This window comes from Zootoca vivipara, chromosome 11 (assembly GCF_963506605.1).
Source record: "Zootoca vivipara chromosome 11, rZooViv1.1, whole genome shotgun sequence".
Taxonomy (NCBI): Eukaryota; Metazoa; Chordata; class Lepidosauria; order Squamata; family Lacertidae; genus Zootoca; species Zootoca vivipara.
Genome location: NC_083286.1, coordinates 15,170,289 through 15,179,695, shown reverse-complemented (window position 1 = coordinate 15,179,695; position 9,407 = coordinate 15,170,289). Strand labels below are relative to the sequence as shown.

At 45.4% G+C, this 9,407-nt stretch overlaps 1 protein-coding gene across 1 annotated transcript in view; it reads left to right on the top strand.

Moving 5' to 3' along the window:
* Window positions 1-369: 369 nt before the first annotated feature.
* MEGF10 (multiple EGF like domains 10) overlaps window positions 370-9,407 on the top strand; it is a 112,999-nt gene continuing 103,961 nt past the window's right edge. Inside the window, exon 1 of the mRNA XM_035099947.2 lies at window positions 370-864. The gene's annotated coding sequence lies outside the window, so the exon portion shown is untranslated. The remainder of the gene's footprint in view (window positions 865-9,407) is intronic.

Genomic DNA, 9,407 nt, shown 5'->3' with positions numbered 1-9,407 from the left:
TGTCTACATGTGCTGCCGAGTGGGATATTATCCAAGTTTGGGAGGGACATGGTACTGCCCATGGTTAGTCTGTGGTCTAAACCACTGAGTCTCTCGAGCTTGCCGACCAGAAGATCGGCAGTTCGAATCCCCGCGGTGGGGCGAGCTCCCATTGAAATGTCAAAACTTGACACATATAAATAAAAAAATAAAAAGGGGGGTGGGAAGCTTCTTAGTTTCCCGCAATCGACCTGAGGCAGGAGGGCGTCTTCACCGTCTCCCGCCGCCCTCCGCCCCGCGCACGCGCAAAGTTGGCCGCGCGTGCTAACAGGCTCCGCTGCGACGGGGCGGGCCGAGAGATTTCGCCTTCGCCTCACGACCTCGGGCGGCGACACCTGTTCCCTTAGGCTAAGCTAAGCGCGGCGGCGTCGACATTGGCATTGGTCGTCCCCGCGCCTCTCACTGCCGCGCCCGGGACGGAACTTCCTCGGCCGCCGCCTCAAGTTGGCTGTGGGGCAGCCTCCGCCGCTGGCCACCAGCGCTCAGCCTCGGCCAGGGAGGAGCCGGGAGAGGCGCGAGTTTCCCCCCCCCCCAGAGGCGCCGGTCGCCGATTTGGCTCGTTTGTCCCCTCCTGCTCCCCGTCGGTTATCGCAGCCGCCTCAATAGTCGCTTCACCCCAAGCCGGGCAAAGTTGAGGCTCCGGAGCGGGAGTTGTCGTCGCTCGGACCGGGCTCGGGAGGAAGCGCCATGGCGCCTCTTGCGAACGGCCTGTAGGGGAGCTGGGCTTTTTTGGGGGAAAGGAAAGAAGTCGCTTCGCTCCGTCCGTGGCGGAGGAGCCTGAGGAGACAAGTCCGCCCGGCGCGCCGGCAGCTCCGCTTATACCAGGTGAGGGGCTGGCGAAGGCGGGAAAAGCGCAGGTGCCTCCGCCGCTCGCCTCGCGCCTGTCCGGAGGGGGAATCGCGGTTGCGGGTTGGGAGAAGACCCCAAAGAAAGGGGGAATCCCCAACGCCACCGCGTACACGGGTGTCGCGTGCGTAACTTTAAGCCCCCCCACCCACCCAATCGTCTGAACAGAGCCACGGAGCGACGCGTGGACGACACACACACACACGCATCGGTCCGGGGCTCTGTTCAGACGATCGGGTGGAGGGTTGGGTGGGACTGCTGCGGCCGTTCACGCGCACGGGAGCTGTCCGTTGAAGGTCAGGCGACGGGGCGTACACAGGTATCGCGTGCGTAACTTGAAGACGGTGCGTGTGTGTGTGTGTGGCGGCCACGCGTCGGTCCGGGGCTCTGTTCAGACGATCGGGTCGGGGGTGGGGTGGGGGATGTTGGGACTGCTGTGGCCGTTCATGCGCACGGGAGCTGTCCGTTGAAGGTCAGGCGACGGGGCGGAATTCGGGTGGGATGGAGGGTGTCTAAGGTTCGGGCTAAAACTATGCCGGCCTCCCCGGACCTTGGGCGGTTGGTTGTCTGAATGAGGCTCGTTTGGACCCGTCGGGGGAAACGCAGTAGGGGAGTTAGCGCTGCTCTGCGCGGGGGCTGACATCAGGGTGTCAAAATTCGGGGCATTCCCCCCGCATGGTGGTGGTGGGGAGCAGGGGGCAACCCCCCCATAACCATGGATGCAAATCTCGTTACAAATTTGGGTGTCAAAATTCGCTGCCCCACACCCTGGATGGTGGGGGGGGAGCGGGGGGCAACTCCCCCCCCCTAAAAAAGGAAACAAATAAAAATGCCTAACAAAGTAGAAATTGTAGAAGGGGTTTGACAGGTGCTTTTTCCTGAGCGCTTAGGGTGGAAAGGAAGTAATTTAAAACGGTTGCTTCATGGTTGAGTAGGGATTTGAACCCAGATCTCCTAGGACCTAGGTCATAGTCTAACCCTCTTCTAGCCAATATGCTGCACTGGCTCTCCCCAGAGACTCTGAGAAATTGTGCATGCATATGCCTCTGCTGAAAATTTGGGTGTAATGTTCTGGTGTTTGTATTTAAAGTTCTCTCTAACAAAGTAATAAATGTAATAATTGTAAGCACAGTAAAATAATAATTAAAAAATTGTTGCTGAGCCATTTCATGCTGGATCCCCCAGGCAGAGCCAGACAGAGGATGGTGACAGGGGGGTATCTTGCCCCCCTTAAATAAATCTTGGCTGTGCCAATGACCCATCCCCCCCCGCCTCTCTTGCTCCAATCTGAATAATAGTTGTGAGGTCCCCCCATGGTGCTTAAGGTGTGGAAGAGGTTGCAGGCCCATGTGAACAAGCCTTGTCCCTTGATGTCGATGTGTCCAAACTCTTTTGGAAGGGGTTATTTTGGTCTGCATCTGTGGAGCTGCTCCACGGGAGAAGGGACCTCGGTGTGATAAAGGTCTCTCCTTTCTCGGAGGGACTCTGTGCACAGACCTTAGCGTGCGAATAGAACTCCTCCTGATGTGTTTTGGACATTGAGGAATGCGATTGCGGTGCATAGTGGCGACGGGAAGTGGAGCTTGCCTGCTGGTCCCAGGACCCTCTCCACATGTTTGAATACATGGAGGAGGTCATGTGAGCCCCGCCTAGTCAACTGTCGAAAGAGACATGTATGCCGTTGGCACTCACAACTTTCACACTAGATGGGACATCCCTGTAGGAACGTCATTGTGGGCAAAGTAGTCTTGTGAAATGAACTTTTTTGGGTAAACAAATGGAGCACAGCAGCCTATGTATCTCTTCAAGTAAATCTGATAAATAATACTTTTGCCTATAAAAGCTAATTCGCTACGTTTCCAAGGCGGCATACTTTCTACTGCTGTCGGTGTACTGCGTGTGCTTTGCCCATTTTTGTTTTTCCACTTTCTCCTGTATCCATTGCAACTTTTTCTCTATTTAAATGAGCTCCTTCTAACAAAAGGCTTGTTTTGAGAAAGAAAACTCCTTGTCCCCATCTCCTCACCCCTACCTTCCTAAGTTCGTGCAGGAATGTCTTCCACTCAGCATGCACTTTGCGTTTCTTGAGGGGTGGGCTGTCAGTCTGGGTTGTTTTGCTGATAGTTCAGCACTGGGTTTAAATGCCTGGCTAGCTTAACATCCTATACAGCTGCTGCTTTACTCTAGAGCTTGAGAGAGAAAACTTTTGACCGTAGCTGTAAAACTTGTTTGTTTTTGTTTCGTGTGATCCATATATTTCTTGCTGAGAATGGCTTAAAAGGAATACTTTTAATTTGTGGAAGCTTTGGTTTTGTTCCAAACTTTGTTGGCAATGCTTGTGAAATAATTAAAAAGAAGAATGCTCAGAACAAGTGCAGAATACCTTTTCATGACCTGATTAAGTTTCAGGATGGAAAACAGGGATATCTAACTACTTTAAGCCCCAGAACCTCTCTATTTATTTATTTTTTGAAAATTAAACTCTGTCTATGTATGTTGTACATGTAGTCTGGTTCCCTGCATCAAAACGTATCTCTTGTCTTTAATTGAAAGGTGTTACTGTAAATACTGCTGCTGGGTTTTGGTTGTTTTATCTAAATTACTTGGTTTGGTTGTATTTGAAACTATTTTCCCTGGAGCTAGCTTACTTTAAACTGGTTGTCTTATCGTAATTATGCTGCTGTTTTGCATAGATGCTAACAACCCACTGGTGTAGTTTATTTGATTTTACAAGAAATGTAGACTTGATCAAACACTACAAAAGCTATCTGAGTTGTCAATACCATCTACTGGTATGGTGCATTAAGAATTACAACTTTATCCTTTACTGTAACAGCAAGCAGCTGATTTCCTAGTGTTGATTCTTATGTAACCAAAGTGCCACCATCCACACATAAGAGGGAAATAGCAGTCTTGGGGGAACCCCAAACTTTGCAGAAGTACAACAAATATAGGGATAGCCCACTGTGGTGGCAGGGGGGGAACCACCCCCAAACTGCCCAGCGAGGACTGTGTATGCTCAGTGATCAAGGACTGCTAATTAACTGCAAGGGGCAAGTGCAGAAAGTCAGGGTGAGCTAATGGACTATTCTGCAAAAAGTACACGGTTGGCTGCCTTGAACCCTGAACAGAACACTACATACTGCAGCATTTTGTTGCAGGCTTCATTGGTTATAATTCTAATAACGGTGTGTTACAAAGTCATAAGGTTGTAATTGCCCCAAGCACCACTCCACTGGCAGTATTAACCTTTCTATATGTGGCATGGTGTAGAGTTAGTGCTTAAAAACTATGAGTAATCATATACAAAATCAGGAATTAATGGAATGCTTTCACTGTTTTCATGGCCATTTATAATTGATGCATAATCAATCACATGAGCAAGTGGACTGCATAAAACACAGAGCAGGATGTGTCTTGCTTTTCTAGAGGTCAGGGTGGGAAAATGTCAGTGCCTTTCCCCTCATGGGGCTGCTATATTGGAACTCTTGCACATCAAGCAAGAAAACTGTTATGTTTCTCGATTCTAGGCTGTTTTTTGGGGTGGGGTTGTTGTCTCCTGAAGATTGATGAATAACAGAAAACATGTTTCATAGTCAAGATCTATTTACATGGAGGATTTGCAGCAGGGAATAGATATACTCAGACCCTTGCTGGGGACAAATGCAGCGGCAGGGGGCCAGCTGTAGTGAGAAAGCTAAGGTCATATCTCTGTCTTATTACAAGCCTGCAACACCAACAAGCTTCTTTTGTGCCCCTTTCATTGCCTGAGGCATGAGGCCTGGGCATCCTGATGGATGGCTGCACACAGTACTTCTAAAAGACTGAAAATGTGCTCCTTTTGTTCAGTGGTAGATCTGGGTCAGGGGAAAAGGATCAGGAAGAGGTGTCATATTGTCTGTTTCAGTCTTCCTCTCTGAAGACCAGAGGCCCATTTCATCCACTATCTTGTTCTCAAAGTGGCCAAACAGAACACAGCCACCATAATTAGTTGCCACTGAGTTCTGTTAGGGGAAAAGGTGGGGTATGTATGTATGAATGAGTTGAATGATAGACTTTTTTATCAATCCATGGATTTTCCCAGCCTGCTTTTAATAAAACTATCCAAGCTGGTGGCTATCATTTCATCCCGTGGCAGTGAATTCCACAGTTTAATGCAGGCATCCCCAAACTTCGGCCCTCCAGATGTTTTGGACTACAATTCCCATCTTCCCTGACCACTGGTCCTGTTAGCTAGGGATTCTGGGAGTTGTAGGCCAAAACATCTGGAGGGCCGCAGTTTGGGGATGCCTGGTTTAATGATATAGTATGTGAAGAACTGCCTTCTCTTGTTTGTTCTGAATCTTCTAATATTCAGCTGCATTGGATGACCCTGGGTTTTAGTGTTAGGAGAAAAAGAGTAAAATATCTCTCTACCAACTTTCTCTGCATCACACATAGCTTCATCATGTCATCACCCCCCTTTTGGAAACCAATGAATGGTGATGATGGGACCAAGAAGACATTGATCTACCTGGCCTCTCTCTTGCAAGTGCTTTGGTAGGAGATGCAGATACATTAGCCCTGGTAGGGTATGATGATGGAGCTCTTCTCCAGCCACAAGCATGTGTGTCCTATGAAGAATAGGAAGGATTCCAGAGGGTGGATACCAACTAATAATTATTGAGGATAAAAGAGGCACAGCAGTCTGAACTTTTATTGAACAAGGTTGGTTGTTAAGCGAAGACCTGTGCAGGTGTTTCACACAAATAGAATTGTGTGAGGAGAGAGCAGAGTATGCTAGCTACCCAGGTGCCCCACCATCCTCTATGCATCGAAGGGCAAATGCCTGCAGTGAGGTGCCTGCTGTATTCACTGAGGCTTCTGGCATGATTTAGATCTCAATTATGCACCTGCAACATGTGGAGAGTGCTGGCACTGGGGTTATGATGCATAGGATGGCTAATGTGTTCTTGCTCTCTCCCTGATCACACGAGGAGGAACATTTCCTCATAGGAGTAAGTTCTGAGAATATCAAAGAGACATACAGGTGCCAACATTTTTGTTCATTGAGAGCCTCCATTATGGCTGGCTTTGGGCTGTTATGTTGGGCTCCCCATTGATTTTGGTGGGAGCATTTTAATAGAGGCCACTTTTGTTGTTAGTGTGTGAAGTTTGCATAATTTGGGCTAGGACTACTTCTGGCTGAGAATAGGATCCTGATTAATTGCCCTGCCATGTCCCTTCATCCCTCTTCTTCTCTTTCCACTAGCACAATAGTCTTAAACCTTTTCAGAGCCAGGTCCCACTTTCAACCCAAACACTCATTGGGTGACTCATTTCTTAACCTTCTATATATTTGCATGGTGGCAGTGCTCCTGTTGCGATCCAACTTGGATGAAGCTGTGACCCACTAGTGGGCCCCAACCCCCCAGTTAAAGACTAGTGCCCTAGCAGACTCCTGACAGTGCAAGATTCAAGCCAGTCAGATTTTATATGTGCATATAATTTAAATTCTATCACTGTTCAATGGTGTTTTAATGTTTTTCCCCTATGCTTTTGGTCTTTCTTGCCGGGGTATAAACAAATATAATAATAATAAAGTTTACATGTGTTGTTTTGCCATTTTTTGGCTCTGGCAAAACAATAACAGTTTTTCCTCAAGGCACTACTCTACCTTGTGTCCAATCTAGCCGACTTTGCTGAGCATAGCTAAGGAATTTAGCAATTTTGATAAAACTATACTGAGTTTGCATATTATGTGAGCTGAAATGCTCATAGAAAATGACCTGAAATCCTGTGTCCCATGAAACTTACCTAGATTTATTTTGGAAAGTTGGCTTTTGGGAAAGTTGCTCAGATGAAGATGTGGCCTTTAGTCTGAAAAAAGTTCCCACCCTGGAATAGACTTACTGGGTTGTATTCATCATAGCACTAAGGAAATTGCTCCATCAGCTGATGGAACAATCTCTCCCGTCTCCTTTTTGAGTAGATTTGTGGAGGGTGCAGGGAGAAGAGTCCCATTGTGAGAGTGGGCATCATTGTGCTGGTTTCCACTTGTGCAGTGATTTAGTTGCATATGGCCCACTGAAATCAATGACCAAGTCTATTAAGTTTCACAGATCCACCCTGTGTATTACAGTACTTAGGTCGATAGCACCCTATATTCTGGTGACACTCATGGGGAAGCTCCATCTGGCTCCATCAGGAGCAGGACCTTTTTTGTATCAGCGCTTATGTGCTGTGTTTTCTTCTGGAAGAGTCCATACAGCTTCCACCATGCTCTTTATGAAGATGCATGCAAAACCCTTGCTATTTCAGGTAACAGCTGAGAACTGTTGATGAACACTGCTATGCCCTATTACTTAGTGCAGTTGTACCTTGGATCTCGAACGCCTTGGCTCTCAAACAAATTGGCTCCTGAACAATTGAAACTTGGAAGTGAGTGTTCCAGTTTTTGAACGATTTTCAGAAGCCAAAAGTCTGGCACGGCTTCTGTGGCTTCCGATTGGCTGCAGGAGCTTCCTACAGACAATTAGAAGCCACACTTTGATTTCTGAATGTTTTGGAAGTTGAACGGACTTCCAGAACGGATTCTGTTTGACTTCCAAGATACGACTATCATTGTTTTGTCATGTCATCACTTCTGTTTAATTGTTGACTCTTTGGATTCATGTATTTCATTATTTTATGGTTGATTTTTTGTTGTGCATTTTTTTGGAGAAACAGTTGTATAGAAGTACTGGTATTTAAAAATAAAACTGAGTTTGCATATTATGTGAGCTGAAATGCTCATAGAAAATGGCCTGAAATCCTGTGTCCCACTAAACCTAACTAGATTTATTTGGACTCAACCAGTATTTGAGTGCAAATAAATCTAGTTAGGTTTAGTGGGACACAGGATTTCAGGCCATTTTCTATGAGCATTTCAGCTCACATAATATGCAAACTCAGTCTGGTTTTATCAAAATTCTTAGCTGTGCTCAGCAAGGTCAGCTAGATTGGATACAAGGCTAGAGTAGTGCCTTGAGGGAAAACTGTTATTGTTCAGCAACTTGGAATGGTTAATGACAAGTCTGGAGAAGTGAAAGTGCTCTGCTTTTGCACTGGATAAGCTACTTTGTTTTGTTTAAAAGAAATGTGTCCATTGACTGAGCTCTATATTTAATGCAAGACTGAAACTGAAAGCTGGCTTCATTCTTCGTTTTTCCTTGTAGATGCCCCTGAATGCCCAGTAACACAATTCAGGAAAAGAGCGCACATAATTAGCTATGTCTCATCTTCTATGGGATGCAAGTACTGTAACTGGATTTAGGAAAATTGTAAACTGAGTCGCCAGCCATATATGTTCTCTTATGCTGCTGAATAACTTGTTTACATCTTTCAGGCTCAAGTGAGGAATGCCAGTTGATTTGCTATGCTGTAAACTTTTTTATCTGAGTATGCAACATACCATGGACCATATTTTCTCATGGTGCAGATTATAACAATCTGTACTCTTCAGCATGTGTTCTAGATTGCCAGTGGAAATTAATAGTTGATTCCATGTTTTTATTACATCCTAAATAGTATTACTTTGTATACTTGTATAAAATTATGACCTGTATTAAAACAATTTGGTTAGCAATATTTCATTATTGGATAACTTTGTAGAACTGGCAAGTTTGGCTTTTAATTTCATCTTGAGCATAGTGGTTTACGTCTGTAATTTGCCCATCATGTCCAAAATGAGCAGCTGCTAGTTATTCGCCGTACTGTGTAATATAACTAATTTGTCTCAAGCTTGTTCCCACCAAAGCTTCTACATCATGTGACAGGAACTAATTTTGGTGTTATTTGCTTCAACACAGTAAATAAAAGAGAGAACATGGATACTCTTCTGTGCAGAGTGGAAATGGTAGCAGAACACAGAGCAAAAACAACAATCGTAGCTCATTACAATTTTCTGTGCCTGTTTCTCTAATGCTACAGTTGGATCAGGGTCCTTTTCTTTTGTTGAGCAACAGTTGTTGTAAATAGCATGGGGGTGACCCTACATTCTCAGGTTAGGGGAGAGAAGGGAAAACCTCTATCCATTTAATTCACTTCATGCTTAATTTTGTAAACCTCTGTCATGTCCTCTCTTACTCATTTTTTCTCTGCGTTTACAATTTACATGTTCAGGTTTTCTAATGGTAGAACGCAGTTTAAGTACCTGGCTTAGCTATTGTTCCTCTTCAATAATGTGATGTACTATTAGTGGCTCACATTTAGCCTTATTCCAGTGGTTTTACCACTTCATCATTTATCTCCTTTGGCTTTTCTTATATCATTGAAACATGAACTGTTTGTAAGCCCCCTTATCTGAAAGGCAGAATATAAGCCTTTCTTTGGCAAACGGTGTAGCATGTAAGGCATTTTGTTGAAGTCTGTAGGTTGTCTGGGTGAGCTTCTTAGCAGTTGTTTCTATATGGTGTCACATAAAGCCATAAAGCTGTGAAAAGTCAGTTTATTTATTATTTGTTTGATTTTATATGAATTGAGAGTTGGTGTTACACAGCAGA